The 14,781-nt window shown below is 35.6% G+C and overlaps 1 protein-coding gene across 12 annotated transcripts in view; it reads left to right on the top strand.

The window, feature by feature from the left end:
* The window catches only part of RALYL (RALY RNA binding protein like), an 877,709-nt gene that overhangs the window by 237,174 nt on the left and 625,754 nt on the right, over positions 1 to 14,781 (top strand). The gene's annotated exons all lie outside the window — the stretch shown is intronic.

Raw genomic sequence — 14,781 nt, 5'->3', positions numbered from 1 at the left:
TTCCATTGTGTGGATATGTCACAGTTTGTTTATCCATCACCGACTGAGGTTTTTGCATTCTCACCAGAAATAAAGGAGAGTTTTAATTGCTTGACATTTTTGCCATCATTTAGTGTTATCAGGATTTTGTCTAATAGTTATGTAGTGGTGATGTATTTATTTAAATAAGAAAAGTACATTTTCATCAAGCATATGAAAGTATAAAACAGTCTACAAACTACCTGGTGATTACAAATTTGTACATTTTCTTCTAAGAGAATTTCACATTTCCTCCTTTACTTCAGACTTTTCAGGAGGAGAAGCTTTGTTGAATTTCACTTTTTTCTATGAGTTTTATAAGGCACTATGAGATCTCTGAAAATTCAAAATTTTATAAGAAATGATCCCTGTCTTCAGATCGCTCATAATTTATTGGAGTTTGGAGCCCTGAATAGAAGACTAGGACTATTTAGGAGAGAGACCACAGTTCAGCCCAGCAGTTAAATGCGTGAATTTTGTTGATCGGCCAGTATGGATTTAGAAAGTGGTTGTGCTGTTTATGACCATAGGGCATAAGAGAGATTTGAATGATCAGATTTGGACATTTAAAATTACCTTCATTTTTGATCTAACTATAATAAAATTTAATCTTTTTCAGTTTGCTTTAGAACTCTTAAATGTGGATGGTAATGTATTCAAAATAATGGAGCAGGTAGAATGGTGAGCTGCAGGAGATAGAAGAGCCGAGGAAAGAGAAAAAGGGAGGTAAAAAAAGGGAGGTGTTCTGAGTAAAACCTTATGTCTGTGCCATCTTAAATCAGCAAATTCTTTCATATTATGATTTACTTAAGTATCAGTAATATTAATAAAAATTTTAGTCATTGCTCTGACCTCAGAAACTAAGGTCTTTCTGTTGTTTTAAAATCTTCCAGGTCAGCTCCCCACCTCATGCCCATCACAATTCATATCCCATGATAAGCATCAGGGTTTTTTGGGGACAAATGGGCTTTCACTTGTGGCTGTAGGCCTTCAACTGTTGACTCTGTGCTTAGAATTGCACTGCAGTCATTTGTGTGAGTTCTTGATTAAAGCATAAACAGAAACTTCCATTGGCTTTGAAAATTCTTCTCTGGGTCAAAGTGTACTCAAATGTTTTTCTCACAGATACAGGTATACGTTCCTCTGACCACCATTTAAGAATGAACTGAACACAAACATTAAGTAGAAATATGAAAAAAAAAGAAATGTTTTGTAAACAAATGCTATTTTAAACAAAAGGGAATATCACTGAACATTTGAATATTAGACAACAGCAAAAAAGGCAAAAAGAGAGAAAAGCAAGAAAAGCTATGGAAATGCATTTGAGATGTTTGTTACCCTCTTATGTGGTTTTACTTTACAAACTCTTCTGAAATTTAAATTTTCTTGGCACACACATTTTTGTATAAATATGAGAAAAGACTATAAATATACATCACTGTGATGACACAGTGAAATTTAAGTGGTAACAAAATATATTATGTATGCTCCATTTTTAAATTAGGATCAGCTTATTTTAGCACTTGCAATTTGATTCTAATTAAATGCTTCAAATTTAAATGCTGCATATAGAATCTATTTTCCTCAGTATCAACACCTGTATAGGGCTTTTATTATTTGTTCATTCCCTTAGTCCTCAGACAATGGCCATTTTTGCTTACCTTCTACACATCAAGAACTACAAAAAGCTTTGAGGCACAAAACTGAATAATATCTCCTTCCTAACCCCAAGGTGCTTAACTCAAATGTGGGATAAAGTTTCCATAGGAGCCCCTATGGAAGGAGAAGACATACGTTGACTCAGTAATGTCTGGGCTGCAATCAAGGATGAATAGAAAGACTTTCCTATCACAGAAGACAGCATTTAAGGAGAGGAGGAAGTGTAGAGCTGCATGTTTGGATGCAGGCTTGGGGAAGCAGATGTTCTATGCAGGTTTTAGTATTGTAAGGATCAAGACAAGGAATAACAGAAAACAACTAGGGTTTGGTCATGAAAGAACTTACGTATCACACTACAGATATATATGTTTATCTGCCATTTACTGAGAGGGAGTCAGCATACTATATTGGTCAAGTAGTGGATAATACTCTGGTTTGTGGAGTCAAAAAGCCTGGCTTCCAACACGGGTTCTGACACTCCTCTGCTGTGTACCTCCTCACCTGTGAATGGAGGTGGACATAAACACATATCTTACAAGGGCTAATTATATAAATGCCTGTGAAGATGAGAAGGTCATAGCCACATTGTTAAGTACTTAGTATGCCAAGTACCATTATTACATTACTACATTGGTTGGTTAACTCTCTCCACAATTTTTATGAGATGGATGTTAATAACCTACTTTACAGAAGAGAAATTCATGCTCAGGGAGGTTAACTGACAAGCCTAACATCACATAGGTAGTGAATGGCACCACCTAACAAAGCACCATTGGAGGTTTTTTCTGCAATTAGAAAATAACTTCAGGGAGTTTTGCCTCTATGACTCTATGAATTGGGGAATCATTGACACTAGTTAGGTAAAAAGCCCAAAATGAAGACAAGGAGAATAACTAGTGTGTCCTGGATACTTTTATTTTCAGTTAATGTTTGGGAACTCACCTCTCACAGCCTGAAACTTCTGTCTTATCCACCTGTGAACAGTAGAGCTGGTTGGTTGCCTTGTGGTGAGAATGTGGACTGGGACTCTTATCCCACAGGAAGAGCTTGGAATATATGAGTTTCATGCATGTTCACTCAGTCTCTTCCTGTAAAACCCTTAGTTCCCGCTGGTACAGAGTGGGTACTTGGGGCATGCCATGTGATCACAATCTCAGTGCCTCTGGGAACCAGGCAGACACTGAGGAAAGCAGCAGGTTTAATTCCATAATGGTTTCTTAAGTTAATTCTTTGGATGCAGAACATCTTTCTTTGAATTTTTCTTGAAGTGCACAGCCCCTTTGTTTAGCTTTAATTGTCCCATTTTTGATATTGACTTGGATAGAAAAAATACTTCACTATCCTCTTAATTCTATCCTAATAAATAAAATAACACAAATTTGACGATGAATAGTGACCTACAATGCCAGTGAAGTGGTAAAGTATGGCGTGGATGCTGATGAATTGGGGAAAACATGCCATACCTAAGCAAACGTACCTTGTAGTTCTGCCTCACTGCTGATGGATGAGGCCCCAGTATTTTCATTTTTTTCAGTTTTTCAGTGGAAGCTAGAGTAGTGGAATCTTATGTTTTATCTTATTTTTCTTTCTGTGGATACGTAATTAAAATAAAACATACAAAACAATACACTGTGTTGGCCAACAGTATGAGAGCCAGCCAAAACAGGCACATTGTGTAACTTCCCAGTCAGCTGCCTCTTTCTGGGTATAGGAGAATATCAGGAGACTGCTCAGTAGAAAACAGAAATGGTTAGATCTGCATGCTAGACAGATCATTCTAGCAGACCCATTTGTCTACTGTGTCATTATCCTAGAGGTTGTAGTGAAACCATGAAAGAAGATAAAATTTCCAGAGAAATGGAAAAAGTGGGACAATCAAAGACTCCTGGTTGAACCCTAGGCATAACCAATAATGAGAGACAGGCATATAGAAGAAACAGAAGGAATAATCAGAGAGGAGAAATAGGTTTATAAGAAGGACACATCATATGCCTCAGAAGGATCCAGGGAAATAAAGACAAAGTCCTTTGAATTTACTGGGAGATTAATAGGAGGAATTTTGGTAGTTGAAAAATGGTAGTGGCCAGTGTATGCTACTCTTTTGAGAAGTTTAGATTAGGAAGGAAAGAATAGGTGTTGAAAGTCAGTAGAAGGGGAATAAGCTATTGGGAAAAAGTTTATTTTTATGAAAAAGACTTAAAAATATTTATTATCAGGGAAATTTCTATAATGCTTACCCAAAAGGTGGAAAGAAACTACTGTTTATTAACAATTACCAAATGCCAGTTCCAAATGTGCTTAGGTTATCTCATTAATTCTCATAACTCTGCCGCAAGCTTGCTGAACATCCTTCTTTTATAGATGTGGGAAATTTAGTTTCATACAAGTTACATATCTTTCAGGAAGTTACGTGACTCTATAATCAATATTTGTCCTTCTGTTTGTTATCCACCCAATAACCGTTCTAGAAAGATTTAAGATAATTTAGAAGAATAGTTAGTACATAATCATGAACCAGGAGAAAACGAGTCTGTACTTTTTTCTTTATAGCACACTATCAGAGCGATATATTTGAGTTTTAAATTTTTATATTAAAACTGTATTACATGTTTCATTTGCTTCTTGCATATCGGGAAGAACATATCATGTTCTAGTTTTCTTTGGGAAATAAAACATTAAAAAATGTTTTCTCTCATCTCTTCATGAAATGAAGGGGAGAGATCTGCTGATATTTAATATTAATTTATATTTTGTTATCAATAATAAATTATGCTATAAAATTTAGAGCTTCCTATTTAGTCAGGATCAAATTACCTTCATTTTATTTATTTGTAATGTGTTTGAATTAATTGAAAAAACATGGGCTCCCTCTTGTGACAAAATCAATGATTTTTAAATGCATTTCTGTGCCAAACTAAATCACTCATCTATGCCCTTTTGTTGTCAAATAATATTATATATAAAATTATTTAATCATTTATAGTATTATTTTCTTTGATAATTAATTCTTTCAGTTTTTTAAAAAAGAGACCAATATTGATTCTAATTTGCATTAAAAATGTGTATATATTTTAAAATATTAAATTTTATAGTTATGCTGAAAATACCAAGGAGAAGAGGAAAGAACAGATTTGTCTTCTCTTCTTTTGCATTTTATATGTATTACTATATGTTTCTGAAAACTCTTTGGAGAAATTAGTCCTTGTAATATTTTAACTGACTGGCACTCCAAGCTATGCATACAATTTTTTTTATATTCTGAATGTTCCCCATGTTTGATAGATGTGCTTGTGTTTCTCAAAATGTGTGGTATTTCTCTCTGTTTTGCTCTGCAATCTATCCATGTGTATTGTTTCTACATTCCCCAAGGAAGCAGCACTCACACTGAACTATTAGGAATGCCCACAATGAGAAAGTTTAACAAGAAAAAATTAAATTTTCAGCTATTTTTTAAAGGAAAGGTTATATGCTATGTTTGCATGTGTGTGCATGAAAGAGTGTAGTGGGGGGGGGGGGGAAATCACTTAATAGTTAAATTCAGGGACCCAGCTCTGAAAGGGTCTTTTAAGGTCATCTCAGTACCAGGCTATGAAATAAAAGAACTGGATTTAATCTTGGCCCTGTTATGGACTACCTACATATCCTTGGGCAAGTCATTTTCCTTCTTGGAATGTCTATTTTCTCACTGTATAATGTAATTAACCCACATCAGTGCTTTTCAACTTATTTTCTGTGTAAACACATCTGTGGGAAATAACATATTTCTATGACTCACTTGAGTATTAATTATTGAGACAATGTCTGTGGGGTGATAGAATAGGGACTTTGGCAGCCTGTGAATGAAGATATCAGGAGTGAGGGCTGTAAAACACAGCCCAAAGCAAACATATGTTCTGGAGCTGACAGGGGTGCCATGTAAGGGCCATTCCCCACTGGTTAATTGTAAACAAGCTAGATTCACAGTTATATATTTTATATTCTATAAGGCTAAACCATTTTGGCATTGCCATATTGGTAGGTAGTATGAGAACCAGGACTGGGATTTTACTCTCCTACCCGTGTTATTCTTTTTTTATTTCTGTAATTGATAAATGGTCCAGCATTTTGCTGGAGTCATAAACTATAGGTTGTATATTGCCCACCAATTTCAAAAACTTAAATGCAGGGCATGAGCTTTCTTTCCACTCCAAGTGCTGTCAGTCTGCTATGTTTTTGCACAGCCTACTTCAGTCATTTATGTTACTCCTGAGACTCCAGGAGGCCGTTGAGTTTGTGGCCTGAAATGACATATCAGGAATTGGTGTCCATTACCTGCATCACTAGTGTTACATTTTGCCCAGAGAACTTCTATGTCACTAGCATCTCCTCAGGTTGAACGACAAGCTTCTCTAGGGGTCAGCCACCAGGTTCTTCACCTGCTCAGGAATGCACCCCACTTCTGAATCATCTTGTCTGGATCCCTACACCCTTCTTAGTGTCATATTCCTGGGCTTCTCTCCTTTTGGAGTGGCACCTGTGTGGACTACTTACCTTGTCTTTGAGTTTCCTTTGATTCCTGGGCTCCATTTCTCAGATCATATGCTGGTCCACAGTCCGTGGCCCATAGACCAATCTTTCCTTTTACTCTGTACCTTGTCCAAGTGCTGATTCATCTGAGATCAGTCAAGTTAAAATGAGCCACAGCAATAGCTAGTGGGATATTTAACACTGTCATTCGTCCACTGCTAGTTTAGGCTAAAAATATTTATTGGATGAGTACAATGTAATAATTAGATCCCTTTTGCATTAAGAAATTTGGTACAAGATGAAACGCTTTGTGGGAAGCTCAGGACAGAGAACTGTTTCTGATCCTTCAGAGAGATATGAAAAAATAAGATGGACATGGGTATCTTGGTGTGGACAGCCAGAGCTACAAATGCATGTGTGTTTTTGTTTATTCAAGGAAATCTATTGTTTGCCTTCTAATACTGTTTTAAGATTCCACTGAGAAAGACAGACATGAAGGAAGGGAATACATTGTAATGCACATTATATTGTGGGTGGTGGTAGAACATACAAAATTTTGTATATAAGCAACCACAGGAGCCCTTATTGTGCATGGTAGCTTTCATGCTGAGAGAAAGATTTTTGTATGGCTTAATATATAAATGAGATTATATATAAGTAACCAGAGTCAATGTCATTTTTTGTTGCAGTTATTAAAATAGATAAATTACTAGGAAGGGGCTCCATAGGTGAGAGGAGGAACCTTCCATTTAGTAGCAACTACTCTCCAGCCCAACCACCCTATGATACGTACAAACCTAGTTTTTTAATCTTAAACCTTATATGGCTTGTGTTCCTGTGCATGTGTGTGAGAGTGTGTGTGTGTGTGCAGGGGGAGGAACGGGGTAGGCAGAGAGTTTAGAGGTTTTTTGGTTTGGTTGTTGATATGTTTAAATTGATGAACAATTTCCATTTGATGACTTGTTATAAATAATGTTAATTCTGAAAAGTTTTTTTTTTTTTTTTTTTTTTTTGGTCTCAATTCAGTTTCTGGCTCCCTACATAGTGCACAAATAATTTATGAAGAGGGATGATGTACAATTTTCGTACAGGATTATTCACACTCTAGAATTTGTGCTACCATAACAAAGTACTGGTAGAGACTGTTTCTTTTTTTCTGCTATAGGGAAATATCAGTAACTACGGAGTATCACCTTTGTGACTCTAAATTGGGGAATCATTGACCCTAGGTAGGTAAAGAGCCCAAAATGAAGATAAAGAGGGCAGCTATCATGCCTTTCCTGAATCCTGGGGATTTGTACTTTTAGTTAATGCTTGGAACTCACCTCTCATAGCCAGAATATTCTGTCTAACCCATCAGTGAGCAGTAGAGCTCCTGGGTGACTTGTGGTCCAAACAGGGATTGGGAATCTCATCACAGATGAAAGTCTTAGGATATACGAGCTTCATGCATGTCTACTCACTCTCCACGTTTAAAACTCTTAGTGTCATGCTTGGTGCAGAGTGGATGCTGGGGTGATGATAGTTCCTTTCTCTTTCTCTGTGCTTTGCATTATTCCAAAAGAAATTCAGAATATGAACTGCTATAATAGGCTCTGTTTATCCTCGCATGTAATGATAATATGCAAATATCCAGCAAACATGAGATCCAGTCCCTTCCAGATAATGGAACCAAAATATTAAAGGTTTGTGAACTATCTGATTTTCTTCGTGATTTCACTGTTTCTATGCTAATTGCAGAATGATCCCCTCTCAGGAGATTAAAAAAAATAAATCCTTAAAGAACAGAATTTTGCCTCTCCTAAAATATGTCTATATTTATATTGATCTTTCTTTTTGTCTTTTTAAATTGCTGTTTTCATTCAGGACAGAGCAGGACTGCAGAAGGTGCATCCTCATCCCAAATGCAAAAGTGGCGGGCTTTGAAGCACTTAGCACCTTCACAGCAAGGAGAGAAGGGATGTTATGTTCCTTGATGGATTTGGGAGAGAAAAAAATGTCTTATGATCCTGTTTGAGTGCTGCTTGTAAAGCTCTTTCCCATTACTAAAAACTCTTTCCTTTATAGCTGTATTCTCTCTTCCACCATAAATGTCCTCACACGTTCTTTGGCTAAATCTAGCGGCTGAGTAAGGGATTTGCTTCTCTTAACTGTTCAGTGCCTCCGTGCAGTGCTTCCTAACCCTGGCTCCCCAAGAGAGTTTCTGAATCATAACTCAGAACATTAGTCTTTTGAAGCTAAGTTTCAGAAGCAAGGCATTTTCATATCATGGGTGTTTAATAAATCTCAACTGAATAAAACAATGGACTTAATTAATTTTTTATTTTTTCTCAAAACTATACTCTCTCTCCTAATTGATTTGCATTATTAATTTTATTCTTCCATCCAATCTTTCTAATTTGTTCCTAATATGAGGAGGCAGTAAGGGGAAGGGGTGTATGGTAGTGTGTTGATACATCCATTTGCTCATGTAACTGCCTCATTATTGCTTTTACCACATTCTAGTGCAAAAATTTAAGTACCTGTCTCCCTAGAGTAGACTTTGTGATCCTTGATGGAGGGACCATCTCTTCCTCATTTTCATGTCCCAGGACACAAACTCATGTCTGAACTTGTAGAAGGTGTTCAGTAAAAAAAATGAATGAATGGATGAGTTATAGCACTGTTCAGATTTTTGTTTAAAAGATGCGTGAAAAGTTCTGGAAGTATTTTAATTTAAGCTTACATTAAAACTTTAGCTATTACTCCAAAAATATGGTTTAAAATGATACCACCTAAGCGACTGGGTCAGAATTCAGTAAAACTAATAAAGAAAATATATAATTTGGTTCTGATGCAGTTTACATACACATTAAGGAATGATTACTAAGAAGATGACTACTTTTAAAGGGCCTGGGAGAACTGGGAAACTTTTGACAGGGGAAATCAGAAATGTGCAGTCCAGTGAAGAATTGAAGTACTGGGAGTAATAATATGGGCTGATGCACTCAATGTAGCAGTAATGCTCTCTGAGAAGGATAGGAAATAATTCAGTTCCTCCAGCCTGCATGGAAGCTAAATACAGTATGACAAGAAATAGTAGCAGTGCTCATTATGTCTGATTGCTAATTACCCCTTTGAATGATTCAGTTATGCCTGCTACTAGATAATTAGTTTAGTAATTTATGGCTGCTGCACAAACTAGTATTTTAATTTTCGAAGCACAGTTTTCACAATACCTACAGTTCAGATAATATCTTTCTTTTTTATTCAATTCTAAATTGCTTTTTTGAAGGCCTATAAAAGAGCAAAAATCCTTGAATTTTTTCCACATTATTTCATGCAAAAGTTAGGCAATTTCTGGAATTTTATTTAACTTTAAACTGCAGGAAAATAACATCTTATTAAGTCCTTTTTCATTGTGCTTAATTTTTACAATTTTGTGAGCAAAAGGGGTGAAATTTTTTAGAAGATTCTATCAAGTGACTCAATTTAACAAGCTGCCAAATGTCATGTTCCAGAAAGACATTGAACTTTTGATAATTCACCTTCCTATTTTATAAATTTCTACTTCAGACGTGGGTTCTGTTTTTGCCTGGATATTGTTTCTCAACACCTAGGAGTAGCCAGTGGAGGACAGCTGTTCCCCACTCCTACCCAAGTTTGGTGTGGTACACAAACAGGTAAAGAAGTAGATTGTAGGAGGGTTCTAATATTATCCTCTATTCCTATTTGAGTAATGTGATTAATTCTAGCCAAAGAAAGTAGAATTGAGTCACCATGGGTACATTTTGGTCTTGGATCATCTACTTCTTGAATCCACCTGCAGTCCGCCAATACTGCAGCTACATTGATGGGTTTTGTAGTGGGGTAATGGTCATTGTCTTAAAATATTTTGTCATCGTTCATAAACACTTATTTTTAGTTCAACATTCCCATCAACTTTTAGGTTGTTTCGCAAATTCAGATAGTGTTAAGAAACTAAATCTGACGAAGTTCCCTGGTGGTCTAGTGGTGAGGAATCGGTGGAGATCCTGCAAGCCATGTGGGGTGGCCAAAAAAGAAAAAAAACTAAATCTGAGAGAGAGAAAGAGAGAGTGAGAAGTTGATACTATGGTATGCTAAAAAATTCTGATGATTCCAATATAATTTCAGGTCTTCGGCCCAAAGGCAACATTGATCAATTAAATTCACATGACAATATCAAATTAATTATTTTCTTTATTTGTGTAAATAGTGGACACTTTTGCCTAACTGTTGAGTAATATTATGAATTAGGATCTGACTTAAAATATGCCTTATTTAGATTTTGGATTATGAGGGCTTGAATACTGAGTAGCTGTTAGAAAAACTGTGACTTAAAATCAATGTAATTAAGACTAGATAATTTTCACAATAAGAGGGAGCAACATAATGCTTAGAATAACAATTTTTTTAAATCTCATTAAGCATTTGGTTTTGCCATCCTTAATATATTAAAATGAGTGCTTTGAATATTAGTTGACAATACCACAGACACCTTTGCCTTATGGCCCAGAGTTTTATCTAGCATCTCAAAATTAAGAATATTTGGCATTACTTGCAGCTCCCCTTTGCTTTCTACTTGGTATTTTTTGTTTTTTGTTTTTTGCTGTAATACGATTCAAAATGCCCATGGTTTGTACTTCCTATATTGTTCTTGTACCTGATATTTACCAGTGAGGGATCAATGTTCTAAAGGGCAGCCCTGACTGTGTTATTTCAGTGAACATCAGGCTGGTGTTTATTACAGACTGAATCTATGCCCTTTATTACCAACAGTCTTACTTGAAATATGTGTTCCTTGACCCATTTAATAAATGGTTCCCCACAGATAGGGCAGTGTGCAACTCTTCCTTTTTTCTCTAGATGCTTTAAAAAAAAAATTTCTTACACATAAGGCAGTCTGTCTAACCATCAAAGCATCATATTGACCTTTCCAACTTTGTTCAGGGTGACAGTTGGCTGGTTGTTGATGATTCTTTTTTTCCTAAGTTGCTAACTAGAGAGCTAACAGAATTGTGTGCTGCCAGAGTCTGAGTCCAGTCAGCTATCTTCAGATGTGTAGTTCATTCCTCTTTACTTATTTCAGTTCTAATTGTTGATAACCTAAAATAGAATGCAGCTGTTATAAAGTGTATAAATGTATCAGTAATAAGTTAGACACAAAATTTACACGTAGATAGATTTTTGCCAATATTATAAAGCCCAATAACATATTACCGTTTAGTCTATATTATGAAATTATTTTGGTTCTCCTCCCACTAGTAAAAAAACTGAAGAAAACATTGCTTATCAAAATTGATATGGTATGTTGTTAAATGAATTAATTGTTTATAGGACTCTTTAGAAGGAAAATACTATAAATCTTGTGTTGTAAGTCTCAGCCAGCTCAAATTTTTTTCAAGAGTTAAAGAAATGTTGTCATGGCTTTCAGAATTGCATTGTTCACAGAACATTATTGTATTTGGTATTGAAATTTTCATGTATTTTTCTACACTTCTTTCTTGACCTTTAATTTTCTAAACATAAAATATAATAGATTATTAGATAAAAATATCTAAAAGAAAGGGAAAATGTTCTTTGCATTTCTGTATATGTATATTACCTATAGTTAAGATGTTTTTGGACATTTTTCCTCAGAGGAAAAGTTAGCCCATTTCCTGATCTTATAAATTTGATTTACAGTGATCACCTTTATCTTATTTGAGTACACTGCTTAAATAGTGTCAGTACAGTATTTCCTACTGTGTCTCATCAGTGCTTTTAAAGAATTAATTAGACTGACATAGAATTTGATAGTTCTAAGTGTTAAGAATTTTAGTCATAATTCCTTGATATATGATATTATATTGCATCATATAACTTTGTATAAATATGTAATTTTTTATACTCACACCCTCACATATACATGTGTGGATGTATGTGTGTACATATACATACAATATACAATTGGAGTTCTTGGCTGTTTACAAGTTCAACATCCAGAGGTGCTTAACAATCTCTAGAGACTCTTGTATTCAGACATGATATCTCTGAAAACAAGGGAATGAGGGAAGAGTGAGTATGGACATCATGATTGGTGAAGAAGTAACATTTTAGCATACAAGTTATTTATTTGTTTTGTTAAGCTTATTGAGCTATATGCCAAGAATATAAATAGGAATATAAATAGGAGCAAGCCAGACTCCATGCCCATAAAGAGTTTAAAATCTAACAAGAGAGATAAATGAACACACATAATTTATAAACAGTCAGAACAAGAGACTGCAATCAGAGAAATAGACTCAAAGTGCTCATCTGACCCAGAGAAAGGAAAGGACAATTAATTTAGTCTTGAACAATTGTCTCAGACTGATGCTGATATTGTCCTCGTTCAGGGTCATAGTATTAATGACATGAGCATTTCTTATTCAGAAATGAATTAAATGTGCCTGATAGTTTCAACATTATCTCAAACAAGTTTCATTGGTTTTAAAAAAAATTTGTATACTTTGGGAGCATATAGATATAAGCAGACAAAAACAGCATTTTAGATCCTTAAGTGGAAATGAAACTTTGACTGCCTTTCTGTTTGCAAAATTTTGTACCATTTTATGTTTGTATGTATGTATGTATGTTGTTTGCCAAACCCAGGTGTAGGCTAACTCAGTCTCAAACATAAAAGGCTAGCAGAAGTTATGATTCTGGCATAAAAGCATGCTTAAGATTAGATATAATAGAGGACTTCATGCATTTCCAGAATTCCAGTGTCAGAAGTAGCACAACTCTGGTCTCAAGGCAGACTGGATGCTTCCACAAAGAACAAAATGAGTATACTGTAATGTGAGGGTCCTGCATGTGAGTACCAGTGAGAAGGAGGTAGGGCCTCTTCCAGGTAAGGCAGACATTATGGACAGAATACCTATCCAGACCAGAGTCATTCTAGAGATGCAAGATGGGGGCAGTGGTGGCCAGCATCATGTAGATGGACAATTAGACATCTACAAGTTCTGTGTTTGTTTGGGGCAGTGGGGCAAACCTTTTTTGAAAATCTGATGTGAGCTTTTGAACTCTTCCTGGAAAATTGCACACATACATACAAACTGCTGTTATATAATTTCAAGGACTTCATAGACTAACTGAAACCTTTACCAAGTTAAGGACCAGTGGTTAAATAGAGGCAGGGATAATGGAAGGAGGGTGTTTTCCTTCAGCTGATAAAGAGCCTTACATCTCAGATCAGCCTGACTGGTGTTCAAGATCACATCCTTATCCTGGACACTGTAGTTAAAACCATGAGCTGGAGGTCTGGGGGCTGGAGGTCATTCGGCTGATCTGGCCACGTGCACTGGCGGAATCTTTGTTGTCAACTCTTTGTGCTCTCTCTCATTTGGTGTATTCTTTCTCATCTACTTTAAGAATTAATTCATACATTTAATCCTTCAGGAAGCTGTTGTTTAACATTCATTGCTCAGTACCTTTATTTTAGTCTCATAATTATCTGCCATAATAAAGTCACAGCTTTTCGGGAGAACGGACGGTGTCATTCATTTCTGAATCTCTGTTCCCAGCACAGTGCCAGGCACGTAAGAGGAACTCAGGAAATCTTTATTTTATGAATGAATAAAAGCCAACTACTATATTGTGTACAGCAGGTTTTGCTCTGTGCTAGAAACTAGGATACTCTTCAGAGCTTCAGAAAGACTAAATCAATGCATAAAAGATTCATGTAATCTGCAACAAGTTATTTTATATGGATTGAATTGGGATAAATATATGCAGTATAATATAAAATGCACTGCCATGCAAAGGGGAACAAAAATGAGCCAAGCATAGCACAGAATTTGGGAACAATGACTGGGGAACAATTTTGAAGTAGAGACCTATTATGTGAGCAAATCTCTGGCTGTTAATCGGTCTCCCCTGATTGTTCAGCTAATGTCACTTCAAAACAGCCTGTGCTTTCTTCATGTTAACTCTTTTTTTCTTATTGAAATTCCTCAAGGCTTCAGGACTGGATAAGGGATACCTTGAGTCTGGTATAAAAGATAAGGCATTCGCTGTGGAATACAAAACAGAAAAGTGGGATTATTTTCTTCCAACAGGGAAAAAAAAAGTTTATTATGAGAAAAGAGGCTTTTTAATTAGAGTAGGGAAAACAAGTTCAAATATAATAAACCTGTGATTTACCCGTCTTCCAAAAGTACTGGCTTTTGCTCAAATAAGTACCCCAAATTACTCAGATGTTTGTATTTGTAGAGAAAATATAGTATTTTATAGGACTCTGGACCATTTTCTTTGTTTCAAAGAATTATGTCATTCAGCACTTAAATATCAAAAAACAGATTTAACCTAAACCTGATAGAACACAAAATCAATCACAAAAACTATGATAATCAAATATCAAGAGCTTCTTTATATTTACTTATTTTCACAAACATTAGGAAATTATTTCAGTTATTCAATCTCTTGCTTTTAGGAACTCTAAGTTAACTGGACTGAAATCATTGTTAAGTCAGTTTCCATATAAATTTTCACATCTGTTTTATCATTGTACTTGAGATCTTAGAAATATATTTTTCCCCAGACAATTTACATGAGACCTTACCCATGGTCATT

This window comes from Balaenoptera borealis (genome assembly GCF_965194805.1).
Source record: "Balaenoptera borealis genome assembly, chromosome: 17".
Classification (NCBI taxonomy): domain Eukaryota; kingdom Metazoa; phylum Chordata; class Mammalia; order Artiodactyla; family Balaenopteridae; genus Balaenoptera; species Balaenoptera borealis.
Note: the sequence above shows the minus strand (reverse complement) of the source record. Positions and strands in the feature narration are given on the sequence as shown.